This window comes from Neomonachus schauinslandi, chromosome 7, assembly GCF_002201575.2.
Source record: "Neomonachus schauinslandi chromosome 7, ASM220157v2, whole genome shotgun sequence".
In the NCBI taxonomy this organism is placed as follows: domain Eukaryota; kingdom Metazoa; phylum Chordata; class Mammalia; order Carnivora; family Phocidae; genus Neomonachus; species Neomonachus schauinslandi.
In genome coordinates this window covers 30,446,082-30,464,246 of record NC_058409.1, presented here as the reverse complement: position 1 = coordinate 30,464,246, position 18,165 = coordinate 30,446,082, and the positions used below count along the sequence as shown (strand labels likewise).

The following is an 18,165-nucleotide window of genomic DNA, read 5'->3' as shown; positions in this document are numbered from 1 at the left end:
CTTGAGATTCTCTCTCTCTGCCCCTCCCCCTGCTTACACTCCTGTGAGTGCTCTCTCTCTAAATTAAAAAAAATCTTAAAAAAAAAAAAAAGTCTGGGAAGCTGCTCCCAGACTCTCATTTGGCAATTCCTAATACATATGGATTATCTCAAGGCTCTGACAAGTCCTGCAGGGAAAGGAAACTGACTTAAAGAGGTTGCCAAATAGAGCACAGAATCCGTATTTCAAGGAGCATGTATCCTCCTGCTAGAGAGCAGGCAGCACTGTGCCAGAGGATAAGCCTTCTCCTGTAAGAGTGGGAGAACAAACTGTGCACATATCGGCACACGCTTCCTCCTCACTCTCTCTCTTTTTTAAAGATTTTATTTATTTATTTGACAGCACAAGCAGGGGGGAGCAGCAGGCTGAGGGAGAGGGAGAAGCAGGCTCCCTACTGAGCAACGAGCCTCATGCGGGGCTCCATCCCAGGACCCTGCAATCATGACCTGAGCTGAAGGCAGATGCTTAACCGACTGAGCCACCCAGGCGCCCCCTCTTCACTCTCAAACCACAGTCGTCATTACCTCAGACCCCACTCTTGTCTCTACTCAGGCCTCCCTGCTGTGCTCCGGCCTGGCTCCCAGATGGGTCTGGGATGAGGTCCCAGCGAGAGCCCAGAGCTGGGGTAGGCTGTGGGCAGGAGGGGCCTCTGGCTGGTGCAGGCTGGACTGAGAGTGGGTGTGACCCTCCAGGGAACAGAGCCTGTTCTTCAGCCACATCCACATTTCTGAGGTGCCTTCCTAGGACAGAGCCTGCTCTGCTCAAGCCCCAGGATCAAGGCTTATGAGCAGCCAGGCTGCTTGGTCAGGAGCTCTGGAATGAACTGCCCAGAAGGAGTGGAATGGCAGTTTCCTCATCGGCCCTGGCTCTCTAGCATCCCTTCCTTGCCTGCCTGCCTGGCCCAGCAACCCCTGGGAGAGGGGTGGGAGGGAGGGCCCAGCCTGAGCAGCTGGTGGCTCAAGGGGGGGGGCGCACATCTGGCCAGGGCTGTCCCGCCCTAGGCTTGGGGGCGGCACACATACATCTTTGTCCCCAGGCAACCCCACCATCCCCCAGTCACAGGACTCTGCCGGGCCTGGTCCCTGGTCCCAGGAGGTCATCTAGTCCAACCTTCTGCGCTTCCACAGGGGGAAACTGAGGCCCAAGCCGGCAGGGCCCCCTGCTCCGGGACTGCTAAGGAGTGGCCACAAGGAGGAGCGAGTGTAGGAGAGGGAAAAGCTCTGTCTCCTGAGTGAGGCAAAAATGGCAGGCATCAGCAGACAGCCAGACGCTCCCTGCCTCTCCCCAGAGGGCAATGGCCCACGTACACTCCTTTCTAGTGAAGGCAGATGGGTGGCAAGGAAGAGCTGGGCAAGCTGGCAGATTCTACCAGGACAAACCCAGGAGGGCCTGGCAGGGTGTCCAGGCTGGGCTGGGGGTACCACAGAGGTCAGAGTTGTACTGAGAGGCAGGGATCGGGTACAATAGCCGTGTTCTGTCCCACCTGCTAAGAGCTAAGCCCAGGGTGGCTCTTCAGGCCCTCCCTCAGAAATTAGCACCCCTCTAGGCAGCAGTGACCCTGGCTCGGTGTCGGAGACTAGGGCCAGCGACCATATCAGCCCATCTGAGCTCAACTACCCTGCCCTGGAGTGCACGGTGCCAGCAGGCCCAGACATGGTGAGGGAAGAAGACAGGAGAAGGCAGGAGCCCTTGGGTTGGAGAGGTGGGGGAGAGGTGGGGAGGGGAGCAGTCCGTGCCCTAGCCCCCCTGTGTGTCCCCGCCTCTGCGGCCTGCTGGCTGGTGGCAGAAATCGATAGCTGCATTAACGCTGTTCTTGCTCTCCTCCCTCCCTCCCTCCTCCCAGCTCCAGGATCTGGCTCTGTGTGCAGGGCGGGCAGGTCAATTAGAAGTCAGCTCCCTCCAACACGGGCGGGCGTTCAGGGCTGGTGCTCTGGCTGAGTCTCTCTCTGCTTTTGTCTCCATCCTGAGTCTCGTCATAGGGACCAAACCTCATGTTCTGTTCATCTCTGGATGAACAGAATCTTTGAATCTCTCTAACCTTTTCTTTCTTTTTTTTTTGTCCTTCCTCAGGGACTTCCCTCTCCGAGCCCCCCAGGTCCTGGGACCTACTGAGCTATGGAGCAGAGGACGGGATATGTCATCAAACAGGTGCCGCAGGCAGAACACTGGTTTGTCAGCCACAGAAACTGAAGGTGGGGAGTACACAAGGGGGACTGGCACCCAGGTTAACTCTGTCCTCAAACCCCAGGGTGGGCAGATACCAACATCTAGTTAGTCCCCAAGGCCCGGTCTCTAAGCTTGTTCAAAATCTGCCCCTATACCTGGCTCATCTCCTTTAGACCCTGGGAAAATCTGATGCCCTGGTCCCAGTGGACCACGGACCACAGGGCTTGTCTGCCCTCCTCATGGCAGGGGAGGACGTTAAGACCTTCTCCCAGGCCCCAGCCCTCTACTGCAAGGCACACAGCAACCCCCTCGCAGGCCAGGAAGGGCCTGGCAGTGCCCAGGCAGCAGGGGAGGAGCTGGGGCTGCGTTGAAGCGGAGCGGGAATGAGCGGGAGGGAAAGCTGGCGGGCAGGCGGGCGGCGGCGGGCGCATCCATCATCGGCCCTGCCAGGAACGCATCCAGCCCCCAAAAAGAAATACTGCGCCTGAGGAGGGACAACAAAGGGCTCCGTTTCATCAGCAATGCGGAGCCAGCGCCCCGCCGCCCCGCCAGCCGCGGTCAGCCCACAAAGGACCCCTTTGTCCATGCAGGAGCCGGGCCGGCCGGGAGCTGGGACCAGGGGCTGACGGGCGGGGACAGAGCCCAGAGGGAGGGGGGTGGGGGGGAACCAGCCCTGGAGAGCTGGGGGGCAGAGGGGGACACGGGGGGGGCAGAAGAACAGAGACAGGTGGTGCAGATAGAGGATCATGAGACAGAACTCGAGGGGCGGGTCAGAGAAAGAGGGACTTGGAGAGGACAGGGCAAAGGGTCAAGGTTAGAGAACAGAGCCTCATGGGAAGCAGAAAACAGAGGGACCGGGCTCAGAGAGATCCAAGGCTCCTAGCCCAGCTCGGAGACTTGAGGTTCTGACAGACACGGAAACAGCGCTGAGGAGAATCCTAGACTCAGGGACCTGGGGACCAAGAGAAAGCAGTTGGACATGCAGAGCCCATGGCTCTAAGAGCCCCCAGCCCACTCTGGCCCACGGCAGGGGAAGCAGAGATTGCTAGGGAGGAGCCTGAGGGTCAGCGGGTTCTTGGCCTCAGGGCCTGGCCATGGGACCTAACCTCCTATGGGCTCACAGGCTAAGCTGGGAAGGCAGGAAGTCAAAGCTGGGGCCTCCTGACACTGGGACCATCCCCCTGCCTCTCCTCCCAGGCTCTAGCTAGCCCCAGAAGACACAGACCCACTCCTCTCCAACCAGCTCCCAGCACCAAGTGACGCTCAGGGTCCCTTAACTTACTAACCCTATCAGTCAGCGTTTATTGAGCACCGACTGGATCTCAGGCTCTGTGCTCCTAAGCTTTACATGGAAACCAGGGAAATAGAAACTATTAAGCAGTTTCAGGGATGAGGAAATTGATGCTCAAAGAGGATCAAACTGTCAGGTCAAGGTCAAATGACTGGTTAGAAGTTGAACCCAGAGCCCAAGTGTGTCACCCTGCTGTGTGACCACCTTTGCTCTACCTATGCAACTGACAAAGTAGCCCAGGGCAAGGTGACCCAGCCGTCCCAAGGCTGCCCCCACCCCCCAGGGTTGTTACCGTGCCTGTCACCTTTATGTGGATTGGGGGGGGCGAGTTGTCACAGACCCCAGGGAGTGTCTTCACCTGGGGGACTTGGAGATGCCCAGGCAGGAACCCAGAATGCTGGGCCGGTGACATCATAATGCCAGCCGACAATGAGGTCACCAGAGGTGATGGTAATGCCCTCACTCCCACCCTGAGCCCCAGGGGAGCCAAGATTCACCCCCAGACAGAGCCTGAGCCCTTCGGGCCAGACCGCAGCGGGGGCAGGGGCCCCGGCGGGAGCGATGGTGCTGTCTGCACACAGACAAGCACACAGGTGGCCCACAGTGAGATGTTCTAGAAGTTCAGTTGCACACATCCCCCTCCCGTTTCCCCAACAGCTGCCCCATGCCCGGGGGTACCGGGGAGACAGCGCAGGATCCGGACTCGGCACTGCCCTGGAGGAGTACACAGGTGCTGGGCCCATGGTCCCATGAACCAGTATGAGATGAGAGCGGGAAGGTGACCAAGTGGAGCACTGGGGGCCTTTCTGGAGGAGGAACTGCTAGCCTGTGAGTTAAAGAGGAGGAGTGGTTACCGAAGGGGACGTGAGCCTGAAACGGTTCTTAAGAAAAGGGGAAGAGGGGTGCCTGGCCGGCTCGGTCAGTAGAGCATGCGACTCCTGATCTCGGGGTGGCGGGTTTGAGCCCCACGCTGAGGGCAGAGTTTACTTAAAAAAAAAAATGGGGAAGAGGGTGTGGGAGGTATGGTCGTGAGGCTGGCAGGGTCCCAACTGGGCAGGGCACTGGGGCCAAGGGTAGGATTTTTTTCAAACAGCTTTACTGAGGCATGGTTTACACACTATAAAATTTACCCACTTGTAAGTGTACAATTCAGTGATTTTTAATAAGCTTACAGAGTCGGGCCACACCACCACCGCTGCCAAGGCCAGAGTCTGAGCAAGGCGCTGTCCCTCTCTTGCTCCTTTGCTGGCTAGAACAAACTTCCAGCCGTCCTTCCTGCTTGAGGGAAGGCTTCCTGGAGGAGGGTGCATTCTGGTGGGGCCTTGAGGAGCCCGAGCCACTGGCCCAGCAGGGCACACCATTCCGCCATCGTCTGGGCGGGCCAACACTGCCGACTTGCACACTCCAGCTCTTCACACTCTTCCCCACACTCCCCTGTGCACTCCTGACATCCCTGTTACATCCTCTTCACGCCCCTCCACCCACGTTGGTGGCTGGTCTTCCTGGCCTCCAAGGGAGGTGAGATGGACAGACAGACGGATGGTGGGCAAGCCAGTGGTGGCGAAGAGAACAGACCACAGGCTCTGGTGGCTGAGCGGAGCTGAGGCTGAGCAAGCGGGGGGCAGGGGGTGGGGGCGTCGTCTCTGATTTCCATGATTCAGCCTAGGGAGTTTCCAGAAGAAAAAAAAGCTCCACTCAGGCCCAAGGCGATGCACATGGAGACACTGGTCTTGGAAGCTGGGAGAAAGGCAGCCCTCGCCCGAGAGCACAGGGCACATACCCAGCTACAGACGAGCACACACACAAAAGCACACACCCCTGCTGACACCCAGCAGATGGCCTGGGGCAGGGCATGCCCTCAGCACCACTAGACTCTCCCCAAGACAGAACAGGGGACTGGAGTCTTATTTCCTTGACCCTCTTAGACCCCTCCACCTAAGGCAGGCACAACCCCGTTGCCTGAAGAATGAAATATGCTGAAGAAAACCCTAGGAGTCCATGGGGCTCTATTCTCCCTTACAGAGCTCCCAAAAAACAGTTGGAGGAGGGGGTCAGCCCATTCCATGCAAAGGAACACTGAGGGCCCAGGCAGGAGGTATGCCCTGACCTGGGGTTCTAGGGAGTGATCTCAGACACCTCTGATAAAGACCAAGGCTTCCTCACCAGGCACCTCCTTCAGGCCAGGTTCCCTCCCTACAAGAGTCAAAGGATCAGGAGGGCCCTTTCCTCTGTGTGACCTTGGCATATGGCCTCTGAGTCTATTTCTCTATCTGTAACATGGAACCAGGAGGATAAGAGTTACTATGTTAAGGAGGACTTCCTGTGTGCCAGATGCTATATGCTTTGTCTCAATGAGTCTTCCTACACACCTTCTGAAGGAAGATGATTATTGGCCCATTTAGAGCAAGCAATTCGATAAGCAGTTGAGATGCAGGGAAAACGGATGCCCTCTCTATTGGGGACCCTCTGGATCTAGACTAACATTTCCCAAAGTAATGTCTGAGCTGACATCAACCTGGGGTCAGAGCCACACACTGACTTAGGACCTCCTTCCCGGTGGACAGTGCAGGAAGGTTAGCTCAGAGATAACTGGGCCAAGGAACTAGAGGGGGATCTGTCCTCTTAGGGCTTGCGTGTGAGGAGCAAGGGTGTTAACAGGACCATCCAGGGGACTAGAATCCTAACGTCTAGGTTTGTGGCTCCATCCTGTCTCTTCCTGTTAATTTGACTGTGCCTTTCCCCTACAATGAGTCTCAGTTTCCCATCTATAAAATGGAGAATGGTTCTTACTTCTTACCCCGAACTGTAGATCCCTGAGGGGGTCCATGAGGAAAAAAGTAGAGAGACACAGGAAAAAAAGACTCCAGATAGTGACCCCCTCCCACCCTCCAAATCCCAGAGGACCTGAATCTGCCCACGAAGTGATCTGCAGACAGGGAAACTGAAGTCTGGAGAGAAGGTTCTGAACAGGTCCTAGGGTTGAGACCCTGTGAGGCTTATCGGGGAGAGGAGCATCTAGCTCCTTCCCAATGCTACCACCTCCCCAGAAAAAATGATGATAGCAGACCCTCATAACACACACTCACTCTACCGGTATGGTGCTAAGCACTTTACACACATTTTCTCACTGAATTTTTTTTGTAACTCTTTAACTCGTATTGTCACCCATTTACAGATGAGGCCACTGAGACTCAGGGAAGTAAAGTCACCTGCATAAGGTCACAAGGTCAATAAGCAGCAAAGCGAGGATTTGAAACCAGGTCTGTGTGACTCCAAGGCCTGGCTCTCCCACACTGGCCAAGGGCTCTGAGGGACATGGAAGGAGGGCTTATGGCGGGAGGCTGAGGACCAGTTCAGCCCAGCCTAGGGGTTCTGGGGTGAGGGGGCGTGGCTCTCAGGCTCTGGGCAAAACACGTGAAGGCACTGCTGCAGAAGTCTGCAGCTGTACCCTAAGGCCCAGGAAAAGACAGGGGAAGGGGCTGCGGGTGGGCCGGTCGGGCCAGGCTGGGCCAGAGCTCCGGGCATTCCGGCGGCCTCCGCAGGAAGCAGAATGGGACGGAAACCGGCTCCTGCCTCCTCCCCCAGAATCCTGTGGGCAGCCCAGCCGGGCCGCACAGAGGCCCTCTTTGTGCCTGCCCCAACCCGCCACCCGCGGCTGGCCCAGGGTTTTGAGTTTCCTGGGGGGGTGGGGGCCCTGTCACTGCTAAACCTCCAGCTACCTCCCCCTCTCAAGGGTGGCCACAGTGGTCCACAGCTGGTGGAGGAAGGGAGTGGATGGCCAGGGCTACCCCAGAGACTCTGGGGGGCCCGGAGTCTGCCCACGTCTCATACCCCCAACACTTACACACCTTAATTGGGGGCTGGCGGCGGGCAGGGACCCAGGGAGAACCCGAGAGGCCATCCCCCTGAGCCGGCCTCTCTGCCAGAAGCCACGTGTCCACCTGATGTACCTGGAACCCCCCATCTCACTCCATCTTGGTGACTGGGCCCAGGTTGGTGTACATGGAGAGGCTGGCCAGGATGGTAGGGCAGTCTGTCTGCCAACCCCCATTTCCCACTCTCCAGGGGCTCCCTGGACACAGAGAGCACATCGAGGGGGAGGCCTCAGGCTTACTTCAGTATGTCAGGGACAAAAGCCTCTTGGGTGGTATAAATGTGCTCAAGGAACACTGGGCCCCAGGGAGTGAGCTCTGGCTGGAGTGCGTATCGTGAAGAGTAGCACCACAGACCGGTAGGACTGCGTGTGTCCACCTAGAAGGTGCGTCAGATACCGTACACGCTACACGCGTGAGTGTGTGTGCGTGTGTGTGTGTCTGGGGGTGGGGGCTGTGCGTGTGCCCAGGTGTATGTGCACAGACTGAGATGGCACCCTATGGGTTTGAACACTGATGTCTACACAGGGCTTATATGCCAGTGTCGGTGAAGGTCTTTGTGTGACCCCCTTGTGTGTACACGTGGAGTGTGTGCTATCTACATCCCCGGATGTAAGCATACGCCTGAGTGCGCATGTGTGCACGCTACAGTGGTTTACACGATGGCTGGATGTCTGTGGGTTCTTCTGGTCCGTGAGCGTCAACACATTGTTGCCATGTGTGTACAAGGGAGTGTGTGTGTGTGTGTGTGTGCGCGTGCACGCACGTGCACACACACTGTGAGTTGTATCAGGGCTTCGGGGGGTTCTGAGGTGTAAGTGTGGGGCCCAACCGGGATGGGGACGGTGCAGACAGGAACTGATGCCAGGTGCTGGGGCCCCTAGGGAAACAGGAAGCTGCCCACAGGTGTGCCTGGGCTGTGGTGGGGGCTGGGCTCCACCCATGTTCAGTTTGTCCCCCTGAGAAACCAAGCCAGGGTTCCAGTAGCCGAAAGCCTGTCCCAGCCATGAGGGAGGCACCTTCCTTGCCTGTGTGCTGTTCAAGACGGAACAGCTCTGACCAGCGTCTACCCGCCCCGCCTGGCCTGAGCATGGAAAAAACTGGAAAACAAAAGCCCCCAGACCGCAGGCACTCCCTGCAGAGGCGTGGGGGAAGCAGGCAAGAGGCAGGAGGCTGAGGAGGAAGGAGGGAGGTGTCGCCGCAGCCCCGGAACACAAAAATAATGAGGCGAGAGGGGGCATGGGGCCGAGCCGGCTGGTTCCGGAGTCGCTATCTGACCTTGACAGATGCCACAGCTGGGCGCCGGGGAGAGGAGCCACGGTGCAGCACAACACCCCCCACCCCCTGCCACCTCCCCCAGGCCAGGTCGATGGACGTCCAGGCGGGGGCCCCAGCCACAGGCAGCCACCCCACCAGGTGGGAGAAGGGAGGCCTCAGAGTGCGTCCCAGCTTGGGGGGGGGGATGGCGGTGGGAGGGCACGGAGGCAAGGGAGTGGGGGCAGGGCGCGGAGGGGCCCTGGAGGCAGCAGTGCAGTCTCCTGAGGGCACCGTGGCCTTCAGGTGTGGCCGTGTGTGTGAGACACACAGAGCGTGCTGTTGTGCTTGCGTAGCTGCGAGGCTGAGTGTGCGCGCGGGAGGGAAGCAGAGTGTGACTGTGTGTGTGACAGAGACAAAGATCATACTTGTGTGTGTCCTTGGGGTCACACGAGGCTGGAGAGTCAGGCTGAGGTCCCTGAAATGGGTGTGGCCACACCACTCAGGGGTGGGCACCGATCCCTCCCCTGCCCCCTTCCAGAGCCACAGCTGTCCTGGAGGGTGCAAGCCACGCTGGGGCCAAAAGAGGGAAGGAGGACAAAGAGAGCCACAGCCCCCCCCCCACCAAGTTGTCACATGCGGATGGAGCCGAGCCGCCCCTGCGGCCCTCCCTGGCCTACTCCCCCTCCCACGGTGGTGGTGGTCCTGGGCATCAGTGACGGACACCGGGCTGGGCACCACGACTCTGGGGACCCCCATGAGGGACTGGGTGTGAGCTGCGGGAGGGGATGCTGGGCTGGAGGCGGATTAACAATTCCGAGCACTGGCTGCATAATTAAAAAATCATTACAGGCGGGCGGGCAGAGCCGAGTGTGAGCTCACGCTCAGAGCAGGCGGGGACACTGCCATGGCGCTCCCCCTCCCACTGCCTCCCCGAGGAAAAAATCCCACCTGCTAATATAATTATGGAAAAACACAAGCACAGAAATTTGGTTTCAGCAAACAACGTGCCTGAGTGCCCGGGGCCTGCCTGGCCCATCAGCACAGTGAGCAGGCCGGCCGCTCGTGCCCAGAGCTCATGGCAGTGAGGCCGGCCCTGCTGGGTCCATACTCCAGACCCTGACCACCCTCTCCCAGCTCACGAGAGACGGGAGTAGGGGCATGGCGAACCCAGTTCCTCAAATCCCAAATCCAGGAGAAAACTGGTCAGTCCTGATAGTTTACAAACAGGGAAACTAAGGCTAAGGAATCTGCATAAGGTCACTGTGTTCCTGACAAAGCGGAGGAGGAACCGGATTCCGCCGCCCGGGTGCAACAACCCCTCAGGAGCTCAGTAACCCCCCCCCCAACCCTTCCCCTGCATCTCCCAGCTTCCCTCTCTCATCAGCCCCCCCCCCCCCCCCCACCTCCGGCTCCTTCCACTCGGTGAGTGGCTCTCTCCCTGAGACTGAACGGGACTGTCCGACCGTGTGCCCCGGACCGGCTCAGAGCTGCCCCCCTCCCCTGGACCCCACCGTGGGGGCGTGGGGGCGCCCCAGCCTCCCCGTTCGGGGACAGGGCGTCCTGGGCTCGTCTGGGTTAAGCCAGGCGAGCAGAGCTGGCTCCCGCCCCGAGAAGCGCGGCCAGCTCTGGGGCAGAGGCCCCAGGACGGCAGGAACAGCCGCCATCACCTCGGGCCTGGAGCGGGCGGCGGGCGGCGCGGGGAGGGGAGCCGGGCCTAATTAGTCGGCCTGGGACCCGGGGCGGGCGCCGGGGCGGCAGACGCCGCAGCCAGAGCCGCGCAGGCACGTCGGCGGCCGGCGGCCGGGAGGCGGCGGGGAGCCGGGAGGACGCGGCGCCCTGAGACGCGGTGGGACAGGCGGCCTGGGAAGGACTGGGCCGAGGAGATTCCGCACCGAGCGGGCCTGCCTCCCCTCGTTCCTCGGGGCCACCAGGCGCAGCAATTAGAGGCTTTCAAAGTTTGTCCTTAATTGGTTTCATTTTTGCCTCATAAATGATTCATGGCCCCGGAGGTCTGCCAGGCGTGGGGGGGAGTGGCAGGGGAAATTTGGGGAGGCTTTTGCCTGAAGCCAGGCCCCCTACCTGAGGCTGGGGAGGGGATGACAGGGGCTGGGGAAGCCTTGGGCAGGTGGGATCCTCCAGCACAAATAAAAACCCAGGCCCTCTCCTTGGGGCACTAATTAGAAACTGCAACTCCTTCTCTGCAGACCAAGCTCTGTGTCCAGGCTCAGAGCCACTGCAGCTGCTGGGGCCCTGGGAGCATGAATAATAATGTAATGATGACACAGTAACAGTGTCAACAATAATAATAACCATGGCAAACACTTAAGGAGTTCTTACTAAGAAGTTCCAGGCATGGAACTAAGAACAAATGCGTTCTTTTAACCACTCTCCCACCCCCAAGCACCAGGGAGAAGTACCAAGACCCCCATTTTACAGATGAAGAAACTGAGGCTTGGAGAAATTAAGGTCTGCCCTCTGACACTGTGATGCCAGAACTCCTCACTCCCCGCTCTCAGGAGCGCAGGGCTCAAGGCTGGAGAGTAGGAACGCTGCCTGCCAGGTGGATCTGGAGCTGCAGGCCCCAGGGAAGTCGGGGAAGGTGCTGAGGCCTGCAGAAAGACCCCGGGATGCACCAGCAGCCCCAAACCCACCTGGGCCAGATTACCTCTGCCCCTCAAAAGGCTGTGTTGGTCTTGGCTAAGCGATGTCCTTACAGGGCCTTAACTAGTCTATCTGTAAAACAGGAACACAGGAGTCCTATGAGCCCCGTCTAGTGCTAACTCTGTGCTGGGCATGGGAAACACAGAGATGCCATGGACCCCACCCTCAGAGAGCTCCCAGTCTAGGGGACAAATGGACAGACACGCACGCAGAAGGGTTTAACAGCCTGTACAGGGCGCTGAGCACTCGGCCTACGGCCTAATGTGCTGGAGCGCAGTACCACAGAGCTTCTTGGAGGTGAGGTGGGCAGAAAAAGCTTCTCCCTTCTGACCCTATACCCAGCTTACACGGGAGGCTCCGGGACTGGGTGTGGCCGCTTAAACCCAAGCCTAGAGTCAGGCCTTGAAGAAATTCAGAACTACAGACCACATCGGAGTGATGTGCGATGCAAAGTGCCCAGCTCATCCTGCCCTATGATGGTCACTTTTATTCTGAAAAACTATCAGAGGTGAGGCTTACACAATTAACTGCAGGGCCCACTGGGACCCTGGGGACGTCCTGTGGGAATGTGCTAGACCAATCTGGGAGTGAATGCTGTACGGAATGACTCCCCCTAGAGGGCCCCAGGGCTCTGGGCCACTAGCTGTTGGCTTTTGGGGGCCTCACAAGTACCACCGCCTCTCAAGTCCCCTAGCTCCTCTGCCCCAACTCTACATGCACCACACTCCCCTCCAAAAACCCGCTGGCCTTCTCAGGCCCTGGTGCCAGCCCCGTCCCATTGGCTCCCCGCTCAGCCTGGTACCAAGGCCAGACACTTCAAGCGATGATACCTCCTTGTGCCTCACTACAGCCCTCTGAGTGGCCTATGTGATCATCCCCATTTCCCAAATGAGGAAAACATCTCAGAAAAGCTAAGGTGCCTGCCTAACGCCGCACAGCTTGAAGGAACCCAGGTCCAAACCTCTGGAAAGCCCATGTTCCTCACCTTGCTGGCCTCCCGCAGGTCAGTATCCCTGACGTGTCCTATGGGGATCCACAGGGCTTCCATTTTCCCTGTTTTATAGATGGCCACCTCTTGCCCCAGTCCTGACCCTTCCTCAGTCTGGACAAAGCCTGTACAGAGCCCACACTCCTCCGGACGCTAGAACTTGGTCAGACTCTTGTGGTCAGGGGCCCTGGCGGGAGGTCCTAGCAATGGGGTCCTTATGTACCAGGGGAGCCCTGGCTCAGCCAACTGGACACACAGGGCAACACAAAATGTCTGATGGTAGGGTTGGGGGAGGAGGCACAACGGTACCAGGGGCGCCAGGGTTGGGGGGCTGGCCACGTTCTCTGGCCCTCTCCTTTGGGAACAGTCAACTTTAAGGCCCCTATCACCCACACTTGGGACAGGGCTGCCTGTGGGAGCATTCCTCCCCTGGGAAGAAGCCTAAGCTTTATACACCCCCTACACCACCTTGCTGGAGGACAGAGCTGAAGAGGTGGGCAAGTCCTATCCTCTCTGGGCCTCAGTTGCTTTATCTGCACAACGGACCTATACTGTCCCTTGAACCCTTTGGGTAGAAGTTTAGAGGTTTCGAAAAAAGGGATTTGTAAGAAGTGGACACACCATTCAGCTGTCTGCGCTGGCTGCAGGCACTTGAGCCACTGGAGTTGGTATACAGAAGCCTGACAATGGCTTGTTGAACATGCTAACAAGTGGCTGAGTTCTCAGGATGCCCAAGTGCATCTCGCTGGCCCAGCCAACAAACACTTGCCAGGTGCCTACTCTGAGGCAGGGTACCAGTCCGCCTCTTCGTCCTCACTGTGCCTCTGCCTGGTCCACCACGACCGCCCAACCAGGTCACTGGGGTCCCGCCCCCCCCAGTCTGCCCAGGAAGCGGCGTCTCAGGCAGGTCAGCACTGACGTCATTAGGACTGGCTGGGCGTGGAGACTGCCACCTCCGGAACCACCAATTAATTAACTTTTTCAAATTAATTTCCCAAGCAAAATTCCATAATTACATCTATCTCCATCAGGCCGCACTGGGCAGGCAAGAGGACCCCACAATGAGATCAGATGTGGGGTGAGGGATGACCACACCAGCCCCAGGACCAGGGCAGGGAGGTGCTGGGGGTTGGGTTTCACCCCAGCAAAGCAATTGCCTGATGTCCTTATGAATGCCGTCTGGAAGGGGAGAGAGCTGAGAAGTCAGAGCCCACCCGACCCCACCCCCCAGTCAGAAAGTGGGGGGGCTCAGGGAGACTCATGCCTGCCCAGCTCATCCTGCTGCCCCCATCCCCCACCCCGTGCCCCCAAACCACGGTGGGTCTTGGCAGGGCCCGGCAGCAGCACAGGCAATGTGAGGCTGAGAAAGCCGCGGCTGCAGCGTTCTAATTTCCCAAAGGGGCTGAGATTAATTAGCTCACACACAGGCGCAGAGAGGGAGAGCAGAGTGGGAGCAGGGGCGGGGAGCACCAGGCGAGGAACTGGCTGGCGCCCTCCCTGCCCGCCCGGCAGGCAGGCGGCCTTGACAGCCTGGGTGCTCTGAAGGTCAGTGGCCAAGCCGGCTGAGCCAGCAGACTGGCGCTGTCTCCTTCCCAGAATCCCCGAGGACCGAGGTACCAAGAGGACAGCTCAGGGTGTATGTGGGGGTTCCACTGTCACCACCATCAGCGGAGTCTGTGCCAGGTGCTCTGTCTACACGATCTTGTTTTATCCCCACAGGAGCCCAAACAGGTAAGCACCATGGTCCACCCATCTCACAGATGAGGACACTGATTCTCAGAGCGGAGTGGGGCAGTAAGTGTGGATGGTGGAGGGGAGACTAAAAAATCCAGGCTGGCCCAACTCTAGAGGCTGCCCTGCTCCCCCTGGATTCCCTGGCCAGTGTGAGGGCTGCAGGAGCCTTATGCAGGGGGGACCTGGGAACGCCAGGCGAAGGCATGTGGGTGTGTGTCTGACTAACTTCCCCTCCCCCAGAGATCATGCATGGCAGACTCTCAGTCATTTCACAAATGCAGAAACAGACCGGAAAGGGGAAGTGACTTACCACACAGCCCAGGACCCTAAACCCAGAGTCTGCCCCTCCATTTGAGAGAACACAAACCTGACTCAGTGACCTCTAGTGCGCCCCGAACCTAGGGCCACACTGTGCCTGGTGCTCTCTTTGGCTAACTGGCACACCGCTGGGGGGAGGGGGAGCTGGGGCCACTGCCGGGGCTGCCCCTGTATATAGAAGATATCTCCAGCTCAAGGACACTTTCTCAACTACTCTGTGCAGGGCTCCCTAGAGGGGAAAGGAGTCCCCAGGAAGATGGGAGCTTGGGGGATGGGGGAGGTATTAGACCCTGACCAGGCCCCCAAGTGGCTCCCACAAGCCTAGTAATTAAGTTTCCCAGAACTTATCTGCAAGGAGATCCCCCAAACCCTAAGGGGTATCAATCTGCTCCCCGGTGCATCCCCTGGCCCCCTACCGCACTCCCAATGCATCAGGCTCACCCTTCCCAGGCCTAAGGAGTCAGCAGTCCCAAGGGCCTTGGGTCCAAACCTGGGGAGTGCCCTGAGACAGCAGAGGTCCCCAGGACAGCCAGAGGCTGGGCATAGGTGGGGAGGAGGCTGGCCCAACTAGGAACATTACTCATCATGTGATTATGGAGGATGGGTAGGACCTGCCACCCCCGCCCCCAGGCACAGGTTCGGGTCACAAAAGGGTCCAAGTGGGCTTTGGAATCAGGGTTCCTCTGTAGCTCCCAGCCTAGGTGACCTCAGAGAATTTGCTTGACCTTGCTAAGGCCATTCCTTGGCCTGTGAAATGCAGACGATGACAGCCCCACCCTCGTCAGGGTCCTGGAGAGGACACAAGTTCTCAATGCAGGGCAGCACACAGAAGGTGCTCAACAAATGATGGCCGTTATTATTTTTACCGCCATCATAAGCCAGCAAAAGAGTGGCAAGGACGCTTCAAGCCAGGGGTGCCAGGTAACCAAGGTTGTGGCCCCAGTTCTGTCACTGTCTGCCTTTGAGTCTGAGCCAATCCCTGTGCTTCGGTTTCCCCAGCCCCGCGGAGAGCACTCCTCCCCCGTCCCCTTACCTGCAGGAACATAGTAAGAGGAGTGGCTGGTAGAGGTCTAAAGTCTGCAAGGAGGGCAGCACTCCGCTGTCCAGGCTTGCATGCCTTTTCTGGCCACAGGAAGAACCCACCTATACATCCTGCCAACCTTTCCTCCACCTCCCAGGCCCTAGCACAGCCCGCTCTATGTCAGCACTCCTTCCATCTCCAATGGTCCCAACCGCCCCTTCACACAGGTGTGTGCCAAGTCCCTCACCACACTGCAAAGAACCCATGTGGCACCTGGAAGTCCCTGCTGAGTCTAACTTGTGGTCTTGCCATGTACTGAGGGTTGGGGAACTGAGAATGCCTGGGATCTACGGTTGGCTCTGTTTCCTCCCATATCATAAAGCCCCCAGGAATGTCCAGACACCCAAGGACTCCACATTCCTCTCCCTGGATCCAACCCATTCCCATGCTCCCCCCCTCTCTGCAACCCCAGGGTCAGCCTCTTCAGTCCCCCACCTGAGCATTCCCATCTGAGAACAGCCCTAAAGAAGACTAAATCCAAGACAGTCTAATTAAGGAGTCCGTATTGTGGGGTACCACTCCCAGGAAAATGCCAGCTTTGGTGGAGCAGTCAGGTCAGGAGGAGGTCCGGACTCACCTGGAGATCCAGGTGTGTGACACAGTGAGAACCATACCCCACCACCTACTTCAGGTCCTACAGCTTTGAGACACAGAGATAAGGCTCATACCCATTTTATAGGTGGCAAAAGTGAGGTCAGAGGAGCCCGTGACTGCAAAGTAGGCAGTGATCAAGCCAAGTTTGGAGCCTAGGCCTGTCCAACTCCAGAGTCCAAGGCTCAGGGGACATCCAGTCCTCCTGACTGACCATTGCTGTTTGTTTACTTCAGCATGCCTGGGCCCCTCTCCCCTCCCTGACCATTGTCTAGGCCTTTATGAGGGAGATATGTGTGGCCAGGAGGGGGGTAGCTGGCCTGGGCCTGAGTCCTTAACAGTCACCTGCCCCTTGAACCTCCCTCCCTGGGCTCTCTCAATCCTGTAGATCCAGAATGATCTGTAGTCTGGGTGTTGGGTGGCTGTGTCTAAAGCCCTTCATGACCATGAGGTCAGACCCATCGGACTCAATTCTCTCACCTGAAAACTGGTGTTTTTTTCAGTGTATGAAAAAGAGGTATGCCCCCAGCTCTGCCCAGTCCAGGGAAGGCAAGCCCCAGACCCACTGCGCAGAAGTCTACAGGCCCCCTGAGGGCATCCTTCCAACCCAGCAGCTCAGCCCCTCCTTGTATTCAGGTCAGCTCTATACCCATTTTGCAGGCCAGTAGACTAAGAACCAGGAAATATGTCTGAATTCTAAGTCTCAGGGTACTGGTTGCAAGGTGGGGGAGATAATGAGAGACGTGGGAGCCAAGGGAACTGAGGAAAGCAGGTACCAGGGTGAGCAGGCAGGCTCCTGGGGCACAGCCCAGTAGGTCAAGGGGGGCCCTTCCCCAATTTCCAGCACCCCCCAATCTCCCCAGGAACCGGCCCCCTTACTGGGGGCAGCAGCTGGCCACTTGGCACTCCCCAGAAAATGGATTCTCCACGGCTTTTCTTTGCCAGGCCTTTCCTCTCCCTGGCTCCTCTGCACCTCTCCCCCACTTACCCCAGCCCGCTCCGCCCAGGTCAGAGTTCCCCATCCTGGAGGGCAGGGTGGGTTTATCACTTCCAAACCTGAGACTTGGGCCTCGGCCCCAAAGAAGGCCAAGCCGGCCTGGGGAATGGCGGAAAGAACAGCTCCCTTCCCGCACCCGCCCGACAGAACCCAGCTGACTCTACATGGCCAAGGATCAGGCCTCTTGTGTGTGACCCTAAAGGGGGGATGTGGGTAAGTGGAGCCCCAACTGCGTCGCGTGTGTGCGCGCGCACACCAGGCGCTGTGGCGTCGGGGCTCCCGGCCCAACCCTACGGAAGCGAGCGGCCGCGGCCTGAGGATGGAGCAGCCCTACAGCTGCTTTGCCGGAGCGGGGTCTGGGGTCCTCCCGGCAGTGCGGCACGCCCACCCCGACTCTGCGGGGCCATTTGCCTCCGTGCGTGCCGGCGTGCGTGCGCGCTCCCGGGGTGTCCACAGCTGATGCGACCGGGCCGCGCCGTGTGGGTGTCAGCTTTGTGTGCCAGGCTGTGGGGGACTACGTGCGCTGAGTGAACGTGTCTGTCCCAAGCGTGTGCCCCGGGGTGTGCCGTGTGGGGAGTGCGTGAGTGCACTCTGCCTGCCAGGCCGCAGGGCCTCGTGGGGCTGCTAGGGATGGGGTGACTCACGTCTCCTGAGCTCATCCTGCCGCCTGCCCGCCCAGCTCACCCTGCTCTGCTGGGCTCATGGCCGCCAGCGCAAGGGGCGGGGGGGGGGGGGGGAGGGGAGGGGGGGGCGCAGGCAGACACGGCAGGGAGGCTGGCTTGATAAATAACCTGCTGCTTCCCCAGGCCTTGGAGAATGGGAGGCTGCAACACGCGGAGAAGGGGGGGAGCAGGGGGGGGCGGCCCCGGCCCGCACGGCTCCGGCTGCCCTGGCCCCCACAGCCCAGGCTGCGGCTCCGGTTCCTGTTTCATCGAAACCTGAGCTAGGAAAAGCCTATCGGGTCATCTTGCCTGTCCCGCCGGCCGCCAGGCCCAGGCAAGCTGCCCCTCAGGGGACAAGCCCGCAGCCTGGCCGCCCAGCCAGTGGGTGGGTGGGTGGGGGGAGGATATTTCTGTCCAGACTAAATGCAGCTTCAGGGCTCTGTCTGCCCCCCCCCACTAACAGCTGCTCCCAGGGGCCCCCTGGCTCTGCAGGGCCGACTAAATATAG

At 59.0% G+C, this 18,165-nt stretch overlaps 1 protein-coding gene across 4 annotated transcripts in view; it reads right to left on the bottom strand.

Annotated features, from left to right (window-relative positions):
- CXXC5 (CXXC finger protein 5) overlaps positions 1 to 18,165 on the bottom strand; it is a 34,528-nt gene that overhangs the window by 4,547 nt on the left and 11,816 nt on the right. Inside the window, exon 1 of one of the 4 annotated variants that reach the window (XM_021701828.2) lies at positions 4,669 to 5,252. The exons of the other annotated variants lie outside the window; for them this stretch is intronic. The gene's annotated coding sequence lies outside the window, so the exon portion shown is untranslated. Of the gene's footprint in view, positions 1 to 4,668; positions 5,253 to 18,165 lie in introns of those variants that run through there. 4 annotated transcript variants of the gene reach the window in all.